This window comes from Hyla sarda, chromosome 6 (assembly GCF_029499605.1).
Source record: "Hyla sarda isolate aHylSar1 chromosome 6, aHylSar1.hap1, whole genome shotgun sequence".
NCBI lineage: Eukaryota > Metazoa > Chordata > Amphibia > Anura > Hylidae > Hyla > Hyla sarda.
The window spans coordinates 49,883,498-49,900,059 of record NC_079194.1 but is presented as its reverse complement, the minus strand read 5'-3'; the positions used below and the strand labels follow the sequence as shown (position 1 = coordinate 49,900,059).

At 44.8% G+C, this 16,562-nt stretch overlaps 1 protein-coding gene across 1 annotated transcript in view; it reads right to left on the bottom strand.

The window, feature by feature from the left end:
- C6H1orf21 (chromosome 6 C1orf21 homolog) overlaps window positions 1-16,562 on the bottom strand; it is a 95,059-nt gene that overhangs the window by 77,987 nt on the left and 510 nt on the right. The window lies entirely within an intron of this gene.

Genomic DNA, 16,562 nt, shown 5'->3' with positions numbered 1-16,562 from the left:
AAATGTGGTGTTTTTGGGTAAAATGACCCCCTTTTCTCTACTGCCCCCCCCCCCCCTCCCCATGGATCGGATCACTTCCTGGTTTCCTCCCTGAACTGTGACCCTGCGGTTGCCAGGCAACCAAGCACACACTTTCCCACAATCCCCCTTGCTTGCATACACAGTAGAGACTAACAACCTATATGCAGTTGAACTGAGCATGTGTGACCGCCTTAGTGGATGCCCTGAGGTGGCCGTAACCATGGGCAACAGGGCAAAACAGTGAAGCACAAATATATAGCTCTCAAACAATACATTTTCAGAAATATGTTGAAAGGGTTACCCCACTGGGGAAAAAAAAAAAAAAAAAATGTAATCAACTGGTGCCAGAATGTTAAACAGATTTGTAAATTACTTTTATTGAAAAATCTTAATCCTTCCAGTACTTATCAGCTGCTGAATGCTCCAGAGGAAGTTATTTTCTTTTTTGAATTTCTTTTCAGTCTGATCACAGTGCTTTCTGCTGCCACCTCTGTCCGTGTTAGGAACTGATGACCAACAAGAGATCACCAATGAGGCTCAGATATAAAACATAAAACTTTTACTAAATTGACAATAAATAGTGCCAAAGGCACATAATACACTAAAGAGTCGGGAAGGGAAAAGGGTACAGGTGAATCCCTAACCTAATGTCCCTACTATGGAGATAACCTCCAAATCACTAAGTGTGGAAAAGGGGGTAAGGAATAATCACAATACATAAATACAGAAAAAAAAAAAGTGGCAAAACCTCTCTTGCCAACGCGTTTCACCCCCGGATTTAGTGGGGCTCATCAGGGATAAGAGGAAACCACAATAGTATATAGTGAGTAATTAAAGATACAACATAATCGTGAGCAAAATGAACACAATGGTTCCCAAGATACATTCATAGAAATGAGAATAGAAATAATAGTAGAACAAGTAAATAGGTGTCCGTCAGAAATTAGGCTTAGTCTGTGTAAGTCCAGAGTCAATAGTCCATCAAGCAGAGTTAACGATATAGACGACATAATCGAATAATATCAATATTATTTGATTATATATATAATGTTAGGAACTGTCCAGAGAAAGATAATTTTGCTATGGGGATTTGTTCCTTCTTTCCAGTGGAGTTCCCCTTTAACTTTACATAATGTATGTGTTTAGACTCCTTTATCTTCCTGGTAAAAACCCCTTTAACCCCTTAACAACATCCGACGTAAATGTACGTCCTGGTGCCCTGGCATAGCTCCCAACTAGAGATGAGCGAGCTTACAGTAAATTCGATTCCTCACGAACTTCTCGGCTCGGCAGTTGATGACTTATCCTGCGTAAATTAGTTCAGCCTTCAGGTGCTCCGGTGGGCTGGAAAAGGTGGATACATTCCTAGGAAAGAGTCTCCTAGGACTGTATGCACCTCTTTTCCAGCCCACCGGAGCACCAGAAAGCTGAACTAATTTATGCAGGAAAAGTCATCAACTGCCGAGCCGAGAAGTTCGTGACGAATCGAATTTACTGTAAGTTCGCTCATCCCTACTCCCAACTATCCCGGATCCAATGGGACATTTGCATTATAAATATGTATTTTACTAAGCTGTGCGTAACCAGTGTTTTCCATCCAGTGTGCCTCCAGCTGTTGCAAAACTACAACTCCCAGCATGGCCAGACAGCCGAAGGCTGTCTGGCCATGCTGGGAGTTGTAGTTTTGCAATAGTTGGAGTGCAACAGTTTGGAGAACACTGCCCTACCTTACTCGGTTATTACAGGAACAGAGCATTCGGGAGACATGGAAGCTCGAGGACTACACATAGGACGGGAGCGGATGGAAAGTGCCGGAGTGCTTGGGTCAGTACTGCACAGTGCCTCAGCAATTGAAGCCACTGCTGCCATCTTGGTCCTTCTGCTATCACTGTCACTATGTGAATCATTCAGCTTTTCAAAACTCCTGAATGGTAGAGTAGCTGATCATCCATTCAGGAGTCTGAGAAAGCTGGATGACAACCAGCATGGCTGTTATAAGCCATATAAGTTGTCATCTATCCTAGGAACAGATGGAACAACGGAATCTTTAGAGGGAACACTAATGATTCAGAAGCGGAAATTCAGAAGTGTGGATGGGAGTGCGGAATCCTATAGAAGTCTATGGGCTTTAATTTGAGGCGGAAATCCGCAGGCGGACATTCTGCCGTGTGAATAATCTCACGGTCCAATACATAACAACCTTGAAGACAGACTTGAGAGAACAATACAAAAGTATTTCAAAGGTTTTAATTATTTTAAATGGGTGAAGAAAGTTCTTCCAGTTTTTGTTGGTTTGACCATAGATGTAGAAGATCAGGTCAGAGTACATTCTCCAGGAATAAATCTTTACACGTTCCTGTACTTATTCTTTACACAAAGTTTTTACTGAGAACTGCGTCACCCATCATTGATCCCAGGTGGATCATTAGAATCTTATTATTGGGATATTAGGTCATTCCTGTAGAGAAGTCATTGATCCACCAGCACTGGTGCCCTCTGGTAATAAGGACGACATCTCCAGAGTTTTTTTTTTTGCTCTCCCCATGTTGGTATTGATCTCCTCTGGTGCCCCAGATTCCTTCTATAAGCCCAAAGCTATGGATATCCAGTCGTGGAAAAACTCCCGGCACCGGCTTCTTTTCAAATGCTTTATTGCGCATATAACTCCTAAACGCAAGACGCGTTTCGGCTGCTTAGCCTTTTTTCAATTGCAATTGAAAAAGGCTAAGCAGCCGAAACGCGTCTTGCGTTTAGGAGTTATATGCACAATAAAGCATTTGAAAAGAAGCCGGTGCCGGGAGTTTTTCTACGACTGGATTTGCTATTATCCACGGCGACTATCCAGTGCCGCCCTCCTACCTTTGTTTGCAAAGCTTTGGATAGACTAGGCTTATTGGCTTCCAGTGTACTTGTGTCTTAGATAGAGGAATTAGGTTTTGAGCTCCATTAGGGAGGATATGAATAGCGATCGTGTCTGTACTGCACGATGGAATATGTTACCAGGATGTAAGTGACATGAAACACATGGCCAACACCATAATTTACAAAATCTTTAACTTTCTGGAGCCAGTTGATATATATAAAAAAGTTTTTTTTCCTGGATAACCCCTTTAAGGCAACTGTCTGCAGCAGGAGCCTTCCCCTTGAACTGGACTCACTCTTGCTGTCCATAGCTCAGTAGTCCTCTGGATAGATTAAACAATGTAGCCATTTGGCTATCCATTTGGGCATTTTTTAGCCAAACGACTAGATATCGCTTGATAAAAGCCCTTTCCGTCTGCCTCCGCTGTGCTGAAGTGTCCGCAGATCCCTTGCAGCCGCTTCTTAAGTCTATAAGAGACAGTTAAGCCACGTTTACAACCACGTTTTCTGCACAGAGATTCCACAGCAGCAGAGACCCGTTAAAGGGGTTCTCCACCATAAGGTGATTTTAGTATGTACCTGGCAGACAGTAATGGACATGCTTAGGAAGGATCTGCGCTTGTCTTGAGGCTAAATGGCTATGTTGTGAGATTATCATAACACTGTGGCTAGCTTTTTGTGAACTTGTATTTCCTACTACAAATCCCACAATTCCATTTTCCTCCCTCCCACCCATCAGCCCCCCACCCATTGAAACATAAATGAGCTGCATCCATTCAAAAGACCTGTGGTTTTCAATCAGGGTGCCTCCAGCTGTTGCATTAGTTGCAGATTGATCTCTCCACCCATTGAAGCAGACAGGCTCCCTGTCATCAGCTGACTAGTGAGTCAGGTCTCGGCCGCATTGCAACCTGGGAAAAATCTGAGACAACAGTCATTTTGTATTCTGCTAAAAATAAATACAGTGGTCCCTCAAGTTACAATATTAATCGGTTCCAGGACGACCATTGTATGTTGAAACCATTGTATGTTGAGACCATAACTCTATGGAAACCTGGTAATTGGTTCTGAAGCCACAAAATGTCATCCAAAAATAGGAAAAAGTGAGGATTAAAGAAAAATAAGTAGATAACTAATATAGATAAAGCAAATCCTTACATATAAAAGTGAAAAAGTTCTGCTGGGAGCTGTAAATCACTATCTATATCAGTGTTTCCCAATCAGGGTGCCTCCATCTGTTGCAAAACTACAACTCCCAGCATGCCCGGACAGCCAACGGCTGTCCGGGCATGCTGGGAGTTGTAGTTTTGCAACAGCTGGAGGCACCCTGGTTGGGAAACAATTGTTTATGTAGAGGACAGGAGCTTCTTCAGGGTCCTATACAGTACAGACAGTGTCCTAAATGGAGCCGCCCTTACTTGGTGTCCAAAAGGAGCAGCCAACCCTGGCACAGGTAAGGAGTAGTACAGAACTTGTAGTTCCTCCCTGTACTGCGGGGGCGCTACCAGACAGCCAGTCGGTGCATGCACTTCAGTAATACAGGTGATTTACCAGTGAATGCCCATTCCGATTGGTCGGTTCCTCCAGTTGTGACATGTTTCACAGATCCTGACTGTCTGTCCATTGTATGTTGAGTCTGGTTTCAAGTTACGATGGTCCAGAAAAGACCATTGTATGTTGAAACAATTGTATGTTGAGGCCATTGTAAGTTGAGGGATCACTGTAGTGGGGTGAAAATCACAGAAGAATTGTGAGAAAACCGTCACACACAGGTACAGACACTATATTATGAACTACACTAACTTTACAGCCCCTGTAGCACAGTCAAATAAAAAAAAAATCCTGGAATACCCCTTTAAATTCAATCAAGGAATAAACAATTTCCTTCATTGGTCAGAGTCCAGAATTGTAATTTCCGCTGCAGGTGCTTTTGCCTCGGAAATTATGCTGTGTACAGGGTGCAGCAGAGTCCCATTAAAAACAATAGTAGGCTGCTGTACAGGAATTTGAGCAGAATTTTTCCACTGCATTCAGTTTGGAAATTGTGAATAGGCCCTAACGGACACAACGCAGTCAAACTTTTCACACATATGTAAACATGAAGTAGAACTGAAACCATCTAAGGCAAAATAGATAATCCAGACAGGACATACGGCTCCTTAACAAAAATGTAGGGGGGGGGGAGGGGTATCTTGCTCCCACCACCTTACGCTATTTTAACCTGTCAGCATTTTCTCACCATGTAGATACAAATATAGATCTGTATTGCACATTCATGTAACAAATTCAGATTTTTCAGGCTTCATTGAAACTGAATATAGGGAATGAATCCAGATCCCAATTATAGGTGAATAAATGAAATGCTGAAAACCCCAATTGTAAGGTGTTTGCGCTGTGATCAGTGTTACAATACCATACTATTAAAGTGTCTGTGACACAAACCTCGCCGGCAAAACAGTTTCGGCTTTGAATAAACTCATCCGACCGCCAAGCAATACCATAATGTACTATAAATAATAAGACACAAGGACAGAGACCTCTATTTGTCTGCAATCTCTACAAGAAATAAGGAAGGTATTGGGAAAAAAGTGATTTATCAGGCTGGATTCACATTTTGGTGTTGATCACCCCATTGTTTTTAAGGGGAATATACACACGTTCTTTCAGTGTGCATTTTAAATAGGTCAGTAAGTGATGCTGACCAGTCCTATTGTCTGGGGTTAATCTAGGTCTATCCAAAAAGGCGCTTGAAATGCTGATATATTTGCGATGACATATTAAATGCAGGTGAGACAGATGTGCACTCACCTTTTGGCAGCGCACTATGAGCACAACACCACTTTGCACTTTGCCTCCAATGATGACAGCAGAGAAGACCCATGGGAACCCTCAGATGAGCCACAAGATCCACCAGAACCCTCAGGTTGACCTGACAAAGCGCAGGACCCTCGAAACGCATCCTCCATGTTTTATGATGCATAAATATACAAATTCTGGTGAAGCCAATGTCTAATTCGGTCCTTGATATAACTTAAAGCCAGGAGCTCTGTGCCATGTCCATCTCATTGGAGGGTTCCCGTGAATCTTCTGGCTCATCGAGGGTTCCTGAGGGTCTTCTCCGTTGTCTTATCTAGAGCTATGACCACGATTTAAAAAAATTAATAAATAAATAAATGGGGACAAAAGAGAATGGATGTAGTGATTATATGAAGAGACCCAGCACAGCAGACTCAGGGAGGAAGTAAATGCATGGTTAGTGAGGGCGGGCTTAGTGCTTGCCTTCGACACACCCCTTCGTGACCAGTGGATGTCAGAATATGTGAGCAACAGAATGGAGGGATTTGTGAGCCTAATAAAGATGTTAGAAACATATAAAAAAAAGACGTAAAGAATCTGCATGACCTAGCGAGTAAGCATTGTTTTTTTTCTGTGATATGACAGGTACACTTTTTATCTCTGTATAAATAATTAGACCACATATGGAGTATTGGGTTGAGTTTTGGGTGCAGGTGTACGAGGAGGGACATGGCTGCACTGAAGAGGGTGCAGAGGAGGATGACAAAGATAGTGGTATGGGAGGATTATAGGACCAAGACAGGTCATCAAGCTTCGGGTTGTTTAGGTTACAGAAAAGACGTCTTAGGGGCGATCTGATCACAATGTACAGTATTTTTCGCCATATAAGACGCTCCGGCACATAAGACGCACACAATTATAAAGGACGAAAATCTAGAAAAAAAAAAAGATTCTGAACCAAATACAATGTAAAGTATAGGACAGTGCTCTTCAACCTGTGGACCTCCAGATGTTGCAAAACTACAACTCCCAGATGCCCGGACAGCCGTTGGCTGTCCGGGCATGCTGGGAGTTGTAGTTTTGCAACATCTGGAGGTCCGCAGGTTGAAGACCACTGGTATAGGAGGTAATACTCACGTGTCCCCGCCGCTCCGGACCCGTCACCGCTGCCCTGGGTGTCGCCCTCCATCGCTGTCGCCGCGTCCCCGGGGTATCCCCGCCGCTCCGGAACGTCTCTGCTGCCCGGTATCCTCGCTCTCCGTCGCCGCCATCACGTTGCTACGCACGCCGCTCCTATTGGATGATGAGACGGCGTGCGCAACGACGTGATGACGACGAAGGAGAGCGCCGGCCATGCAGGGGGTCCCGGCACAGAGCAGACACCGAGGAGGTAGGTAAGGTCCCTTCCAGTGTCCTGTAAGCTGTTCGGGACGCCGCGATTTCACCACGGTGGTGACTGAGCTTAGTGTCACTTTCGCTTCAGACGCGGCGGTCAGCTTTGATCGCCGCGTCTGAAGGGTTAATACAGGGCATCACCGCGATGGGTGATGTCCTGTATTAGCCGCGGGTCCCAGCCGTTGATGGCCGCAGGGACCGCCGCGATAGGACAGGGTTTTAATGTGTATTTGCCGTATAAGACGCACCAACTTTTCCCCCACAGTTTTGGGGAAGAAAAAGCGCGTCTTATACGGCGAAAAATACGGTAAAATATATGAATGGACGGTACAGAGATCTTTTTAGTGATCTTTTCATACCTAAGCCGGAAACCATGACAAGGGGGTGTCCTCTACGTCTAGAGGAAAGAAGGTTTCACTATCATCACAAACAGAGATTCTTTACTGTAAGAGCGGTGAGACTATGGAACTCGCTGCTACATGATGTAGTGATGTCTGATTCAATAAACAAGTTTAAGATTGAATATGGGGATAGAATGTTGATCCAGGGATTTATTCTGATGTCATATTTGTAGTCCGGAAGGAATTTTTCCTCTCATAGGGGCAATTGGCATAAGCCTCATGTTTTTTTTTTTGCCTTCTTCTGGATCAACACAGTAGGGCTTTAGGTTGAACTTTATGGACTCATCTTTTTTCAACCTTATAAACTATGTAACTATATAACTTTAACGGGTCACACATACAATAGCCTTATGAAGGCTCAGCAAATGTGCACCGATCAGCGAGATCTTGTTGCTTTCCTCCCATCGGCCCGCCTAAAAGGACCCTTAGGCCTCATTCACACTTGTGTATCTAGGTCAGTATTTGTAAACCAAATTTGGGAGTGGAACATAAAGCATATAAGGAAAGATCTGTATCTCTTCCGGGTTTTGGCCCACATTTTTGTTACAAATACTGATGCAAAGGATGCAAGTGTGAAAGTGACCCCTGTGAAACCAGGAGGGCGAGGAAAAGCCTGACCCCTCACAGGGAAAAGCCTGACCCCTCACAGGGAAAAGCCTGACCCCTCACAGGGAAAAAGCCTGACCCCTCACAGGGAAAAGACTGACCCCTCACAGGGAAAAGACTGACCCCTCACAGGGAAAAGCCTGACCCCTCACAGGGAAAAGCCTGACCTCTCACAGGGAAAAGCCTGACCCCTCACAGGGAAAAGACTGACCCCTCACAGGGAAAAGCCTGACCTCTCACAGGGAAAAGCCTGACCCCTCACAGGGAAAAGACTGACCCCTCACAGGGAAAAGACTGACCATCAAAGGGAAAAGACTGACCCTCACAGTGGTCCCTCAACATACGATGGTAATCCGTTCCAAATGGACCATCGTTAGGACAGTGGTCTACAACCTACGGACCTCCAGATGTTACAAAACTACAACACCCAGCATGCCCGGACAGCCAACGGCTGTCCGGGCATGCTGGGAGTTGTAGTTTTGCAACATCTGGAGGTCCACAGGTTGAAGACCACTGGTATTGGAGGTTATACTCACGTGTCCCCGCCGCTCCGGACCATCACCGCTGCCCTGGATGTCGCCTTCCATCGCTGTTGCCGCGTCCCCGGGGTGTCCCAGATGCTCCGACAAGGCCTCTGTTTCCCCGGCATCCTCGCTCTCCATCGCCGCCATCACGTAGCTACGCACACCGCTCCTATTGGATGACGGGACAGCGTGCGCAGCGACGTGATAACGACGATGGAGAGCGCCGACGATGCAGGGGATCCCGAAGAGGACGCGCCGGAGCCCCGAGGACAGGTAAGTGATCGTCAGCGGACCACACGGGGCACCGTAAACGGCTATCCAGTGGCAGCTGAAGCAGTCTGCGCTGCCGGATAGCCGTTTATGCGATGGCCCCGACATACAAAAGCATCGTATGTTGATGCTGCCTCTGAGAGACCATCGTATGTTGAAATGATCGTATGTAGGGGCCATCGTAGGTCGGGGGGTCACTGTATAGGACTATACAGGCCGTGTGTATATAGTTTTTGCTGTGTTAACAAACATTTATAAACCATTCAAAGCCCCATTTACACTCAACCAAGTTATGAATTGAACATTTATGACAGACCGGAACATCAGTTACCCTGTGACTGTAAGCGCCCCCGAGCACGGCCCTCAGACCTCTTGTTTGAATATTTAGTGTGTAATATTGTAATATCTCAGATCTGTCTGTATTTACACTCTTAAAATTTGTTAAAGGGGTACTCCGGTGAAAACCTTTTTTCTTTTAAATGAACTGGTGGCAGAAAGTTAAACATATTTGTAAATTACTTCTATTAAAAAATCTTAATCCTTCCTGTACTTATTAGCTGCTGAATACTACAGAGGAAATGCTTTTCTTTTTGGAATGCTCTCTGATGACATCACAAGCACAGTTCTCTCTGCTGATGTTATTATAATAATAATGCTTTATTTATTGTTGTCCTTAGTGGGATTTGAACCCAAGTCCCCAGCACTGCAAGGCAGCAGTGCTAACCACTGAGCCACCATACTGCCCTTAGCATACATCTGCTATGCACGGTTGCTAAAATGAATAGAGATGTCAGCAGAGAGCACTGTGCTCGTGATGTCATCATTGTTCCAAAAAGAAAGGAATTTCCTCTGTAGCATTCAGTAGCTAATAAGTACTGGAAGATAAGATTTTTTAATAGAAGTAATTTACAAATATGTTTAACTTTCTGCCACCAGTTGATTTAAAAGAAAAAAGGTTTTCACCGGAGTACCCCTTTAAGTTCTTTGTAAATTGTTGGCACTGTATATTATTTATTGAACAAAATCATCAGGATATGGTTATTGCTTATCGACTATAAATATTATGTGCACAACAAGCTCCAATGACATTACCGTGATAACGTTGGAAGCATTTACCAAGAACATGGTACCACTCGCGATTTTCTACATAGATATCATTGCTGTATGTAAATTGGTGTACCCCAATTTTACCTCTCTAAATGCACTTCTATTATGATCCAATGTCTTCTTAAAACTGGTCTTTATACATATGAAGATTGAAATGTTTGCACGGATTTTGGGCATCAGAATTATCCAGTCTACAGAAGGATGGTCTATCCTAAGGGGAGGCCATTGATATTAGATCGTGAGGTATTGACTATGAACCCCTCCACCAATCAGTTGTTTAAAGGGGTACTCCGCCCCTAGACATCTTATCCCCTATGCAAAGGATCTGATCAGATCGTAGGGGTCCTGCCACTGGGAGGTCCTGTGATCTCGTAATATCACACACAACCTGAGGACTGGTATGGAGACTCCAAAAGGTTCTATAGACAGGGTTTCCCTGGCCGACCTTATACTGGCTACACGGATCTCTGCAAAAACGGGTTGAAAATAAAAATGTAGTATTTAAAGGGGTATTCCGCCACTAGACATCGTATCCCCTATCCAAAGGATAGGGGATAAGATGTCAGATCGCCGGGGTCCCGCTGCTGGGGACCCCGGGGATCGCTGCTGCAGCACCCCGCCATCATTACTGCGCAGAGCGAGATCGCTCTGCACGTCATGACGGGCAATACAGGGCTCCGCCCCTCGTGACGTCACGGCCCGCCCCCGTCAATACAAGTCTATGGGAAGGGGGCGTGACGGTCGTCACGCCCCCTGCCATAGACTTGCATTAAGGGGACGGGCCGTGATGTCATGAGGGGAGGAGCCATGACGTCACGCTGCTCCGGCCCCTGTATCGCCCGTCATTACGCACAGATTGAACTCGCTCTGTGCAGTAATGATAGCGCGGTGCCGCAGCAGCGATCCCCGGGGTCCCCAGCAGCGGGACCGCGGCGATCTAACATCTTATCCCCTATCCTTTGGATGCCAGTACCCCTTCAAAGGATTGTGATCCTACTTGTACACCTTGGCCCTCATTTACTAAAGTCCAACCGACTTGGAGTGACTTGGATTTGTAACCAAATTTTAGTCGCACAACCAACATTTTAGAAAACACTCGGAGTGTTTTTTTTTTTTACTCTGAAATGGGCGTGTTTTATGCAAATATGGCTGTTTTACCGACAAAAAAACTAAAATACTTCCAAAATCACTCGAGAAAAAGTGGGAGTTTGCCAAGACAGCCAAGAGGCCGAGTGAAATTCCAAAAATGGAGTGATTTCTAACAAGGGACTCTTTACCATTGTGTTTTATTGTGATAGTAACTTGGTTTATAACCAGAAAACATTTTGTACAGTTAAACACCTTTATGAATAAAGTATTTCATGTTTGGGTGATAATTAATATATATATATTTTTTTACATTATGACACCTGAATAATTTTAATTAATGAAACTGTTTATAAACAAACTAGTCCAAAACCTTTTGACTCACACAAATACATTTTTATTTATAAATGGTCTTTAAGGTCCAAAAAAAAGGTTTGTTTTACGTGTTTGGAGTTTGTGCGACACAAAAAAAACGTGCGACAAAAAAATAACAGACATGTGGGACAGAAAAGTAAATAAGCCTGGAAACAAAAATGGAGTGATATAGAAAACACTCCACAATAAACACTCCACTTTTAGTAAATGAGGGCCCTTGGATTATTTCACTGTGATTCATTTTGTAGGGTGGGATAACCCCTCTAATATGTGAACAGGCCTCCTCCACACATTGGGGGAGATTTATCAAAACCTGTGCAAAGGAAAAGTTGCCCAGTTGCCCATAGCAACCAATCAGATCACTACTTTCATTTTGCAGAGGCCTTGTTGAAAATGAAAGAAGCGATCTGATTGGTTGCTATGGGCAACTGGACAACTTTTCCTTTGCACAGGTTTTGATAAATCTCCCTCATTGGGTAGATGTATAATATGTTAAAAGCCTAAAATTAGACCGGGCAGTCTTAGGATGCCCCACATTTTTTGCAGAGCTTCATGCTGTATGATAAATTTGACGCAAGTTGGTCTAACTTGATATATCAACTTGGCTTCCTTTACATCAATAGTCTACACCAGTGGTCTTCAACCTGTAGACCTCCAGATGTTGCAAAACTACAACTCCCAGCATGCCCGGACAGCCGTTGGCTGTCCGGGCATGCTGGGAATTGTAGTTTTGCAACATCTGGAGGTCCGCAGGTTGGAGACCACTGGTCTACACCAACATTGTGGTGCAATTTTGTGCACGTGCATTACACGCGCGTGAAGCTGGATTTAGGCTATATTCACGCACTCATGATGCGCTCAGTTCAGTTGAATAGACTTGTGGTCCGGGGCAGGACTTGCTGTTATAATACAGACCCAAAAAGTGCCTGGGATTGCGCTCGGAGCCTAATCGAATATATGCTTTAAAGGGGTCCTCCGCTGCTCAGCGTTTGGAACAAACTGTTTCGAAAGCGGGAGCTCGTGACATCATAGCCCCACCCCCTCATGATGTCACACCCTGCCCCCTCAATGCAAGTCTATGGGAGGGGGCGTGACAGCCGTCATCCCCTCTCCCATAGACTTGCATTGAGGGGGCGGGCGTGACTTCATGAGGGGGCGGGGCTATGACATCAAGAGCTCCCGGCGCCGGCTCCAGCGTTCGGAACAGTTTGTTCCAAACGCTGAGAAGCGGAGTACCCCTTTAAATGTGAACCAATCAGATTGCTTCTTTCATTTTTAAAGAGGCCACTGAAAAATGAAAGAAGCAATCTGATTGGTTGCTAGGGGCAACCGCACCACTCTTCCTCTGCACAGGTTTTGGTAAAATTTCCCCTTTGGAAAAAAAAAAGCTCCTTTAAGTAGTTGTATTGTATTTGTCACACATGGTTGTTTGTTATCTTGTCTAGAAGGATACAATAATGGCCACCTATCTTTTTATAGCCTTAGGGTACGTTCACACGAGCAGATCCCCAGCACGTATTACCCTGCGGATCCGCCACTGAAGGACCTCTGTATGCTGCCTTTACAGGTGCCTGCTCGGAGCCGCAATATGCCGCTACGAGCAGACACACTGCGATGTGTGATATATGCGCACATCGCGGCTGCTCTCGGCCTAGCGCATAGAGCAGGGGGAGCGGCCGCGATGTGTGCGAGTACACCGCGCATGTGCAGAAACTCGCACATCGCATCAGATTGTCTGCTAGTAACGGCGTATTGTTTTTTTTTCCCCACCAGTCGCTAATCTAGGATGAAGCAAATCTGTGTGAAAACCACCTAGGCCATGTTGAGACAGCGGACTTTTTGAGCATAATCTGACTGAAAAACTCTCATGGGGCAATTTCATTGCAGCAGAGTCCCATTGTTTTCAATGGCATTCTGCTGCGCCGTGTACACAGCGCAAACATCTACTGCGGAAATTCTGATTCCGGCCTCCGCAGAAAGAAGGGACACGTCAATGAACCCGCTCAGAAATGCATTGCCGTCTATGGAGACGGCGCATTTCTGAGCACTCCTAGCGCTGGCATGTTTTGCCGGCAACCGCTGCAGAATGTCAGAAAAGTGACGTACAACTTTTACTAAATTCTTCCCTTAGTCATATACATTTAAAAAAAATAATCTATCTATCTATCTATCCATATATACACACACACACATCGCTGCATCTCTGCCTCTCCCATAGAGAAACATGGAGGTCGCTCTCTGTGCATGGAGAGAGCCAGGGTGCCGGGCAGTAGATCACGGGGACACTTACCCCCTATTCTGTGGATAGGGGATAAGTTGTCCTGGACCAGAGTACCCCTTTAAATCACCAAGAATAAATAAAATATATCATTTTTATTTGCAGTGGACAGGCAGCCATACTTCTCCCAGATTAAAGGGGTACTCCACTTTAAAACATTTTATTTTAAATGAACTGGCTCCAGAAAGTTGAACAGATTTGTAAATGACTTCTATTTAAAAAATCTTAATCCTTCCAGTACTTATTAGATGCTGTTATGATCCACAGGAAGTTCTTTTCTTTTTGAATTTCCTTTCTGTCTGACCACAGTGCTCTCTGCTGACACCTCTGTCCATTTTAGGAACTGTCCAGAGCAGGAGAGGTTTTCTATGGGGATTTGCTCCTGCTCTGGACAGTTCCTAAAATGGACAGAGATGTCAGAAGAGAGCACTGTGGTCAGGCAGAAAGGAAATTCAAAAAGAAAAGAACTTCCTGTGGATCATAACAGCAGCTGATAAGTACAGGAAGGATTAAGATTTTTTTTAAATAGAAGTAATTTACAAATCTGTTTATCTTTCTGGCACCAGTTGATTTAAAAAAATAAAAATGTTTTTCCAGTGGAGAACCCCTTTAAGCGTACCGATGCATTTCGTGCGGCAAATCCTAAAAATTCGAGAATTCTACCCCCTTCTTCCTATATAGGCGCAGAGGTCACGTAGTGTGTATTCGGTATTGACAGCCATCAGAGATCCCTGTCAGCCCTGGCAGAGGGAGCGGAGGACGAGTTCATTAGTCTTCACATTCTGCCCTAATGTACTGTAGTCGATGAGAGACAATTCATCTTAGGGGAGGCCAGTGTGTTTATAAGCAGGAGACATGTTCCTATAAGAATAACATCCATGGACTCTCACCGCCCCCTCCACACGGTCACTACTACTACCACAATGCAGCGTAACATTTCACAACACACCTTACACCGCCCTATTGTCGTGCGCCTGAAAACGAATTTATTGCAGGAAATTCCCATTATTCCTAAACATGACATTAGTAATCCTGTAGCTCAAGGGGGAAAAAAAAAAAACAGGAAGAGGAGAGTCTACGTCTGTGGTTTCCAAACTGTGGACATCCTGCTGTTGCAAAACTACAACTCCCAGCATGCTAGTTTAGCGACAGCTGTGGATATTGTTCTGCATTACCCACTGAGGGGGTCTCTGCTCTCACACCCTCAATCATATCCTCTTGGACAGTGGTCTCTATACTGTGGACATCCATCTGTTGCAAAACTACAACTCCCAGCATGCCCGGACAGCCGTTGGGACATGCCCAGGGCATGCTGGGAGTTGTAGTTTTGCAACAGCTATGGATCTTGTTCTGCATTACCCATTGAGGGGGTCTCTGTTTTTAAACCCGGAGACATCCTCTTGGCCAGTGGTCTCCAAACTTTGAACCTCCAGATGATGCAAAACTACAACTCCCAGTATGCCCAGAAAGCTAACAGCTGTCCGAGCATGCTGGGAGTTGTAATTTTGCAACAGCTGTGGACCTCCTTCTGCGTTATCCATTGAGGGGGTCCCTGCTCTCAAACCCACAATCACATCCTTTTGGGTTGAGGCTTCCAAATTGTGAACCTCCAGCTGTTGCAAAACAATAACTCCCAGCATGCCCGGACAGCCGACGGCTGTCCGGGCATGCTGGGAGTTGTAGTTTTGCAACAGCTATGGATCTTGTTCTGCATTGCCCACTAAGGAATTCCCTGCTCTCAGATTCTCAGTCACATTGACTTGGGCAGTGGTCTGCAAACTGTTAACCTCCAGCTGTTGCAGAACTACAACTCCCAGCATGCCTGGAAAGCCAACAGCTGTCCGGGCATGCTGGGATTTGTAGTATTGCAACAGCTGTGAACCTCTTTCCGCGTTACCCACTGACGGGGTCCCTGCTCCCAGACCCTCAATCACATGCACTTGGGCAGTGGTCTCCAAACAGTGTGCCTCCAGCTGTTACAAAACTACAGCTCCCAGCGTGTTAACTGTCCGGACATGCAGGGCGTTGTAGTTTTGCAACAGCTGGAGGGTTGCAGTTTAAAAGCAATGCCCAAGAGGATTCTGATTGTGAGATAATGCAAAACAAAATGCACATCTGTTGCAAAACTACAACTCCCAGCATGCCCGGACCTGGAAAGCAGAAAAGGAAAATTCCAGACCGACGCTAGATATCGATCCATTGCCACGAAATTCCTAAAGGCAACACTTAGAGGAGTCTACGTGAAGGTTAAAAAACAGAAGCATAAATAAATAAAATACATTAAATACGGTAATTAAATGAAAATTAATAAATAGAATTTGATTGCAAAGTCACAATAGTTCACTTCAATAGAAATTATATATATATATATATATATATATATATATATATATATATAATAAAAATATATATATTCTTGGACAGTCATATCCTCTTGGACTGTGGTCTATATACTGTAGACCTCCATCTGTTGCAAAACTACAACTCCCAGCATGCCCGAACAGCCGTTGGCTGTCCGGGCATGCTGGGATTTGTAGTTTTGCAACAGCGGTGGACCTCCTTCTGCATTATCCATTGAGGGGGTCCCTGCTCTCAAACCCACAATCACATCCTCTTGGGTAGAGGTCTCCATATTGCGGACCTCCAGCTGTTGCAAAACTACAACTCCCAGCATGCCCGGACCTGGAAAGCGGGAAAGGAAAATTCCAGAGCGACGCTAGATATCGATCCATTGCCACGAAATTCCTATAGGCAACACTTAGAGGAGTCTACGTGAAGGTTAAAAAACAGAGAAGCATGCAGAAACATAAATAAATAAAATACAATAATTAATAATTAAAT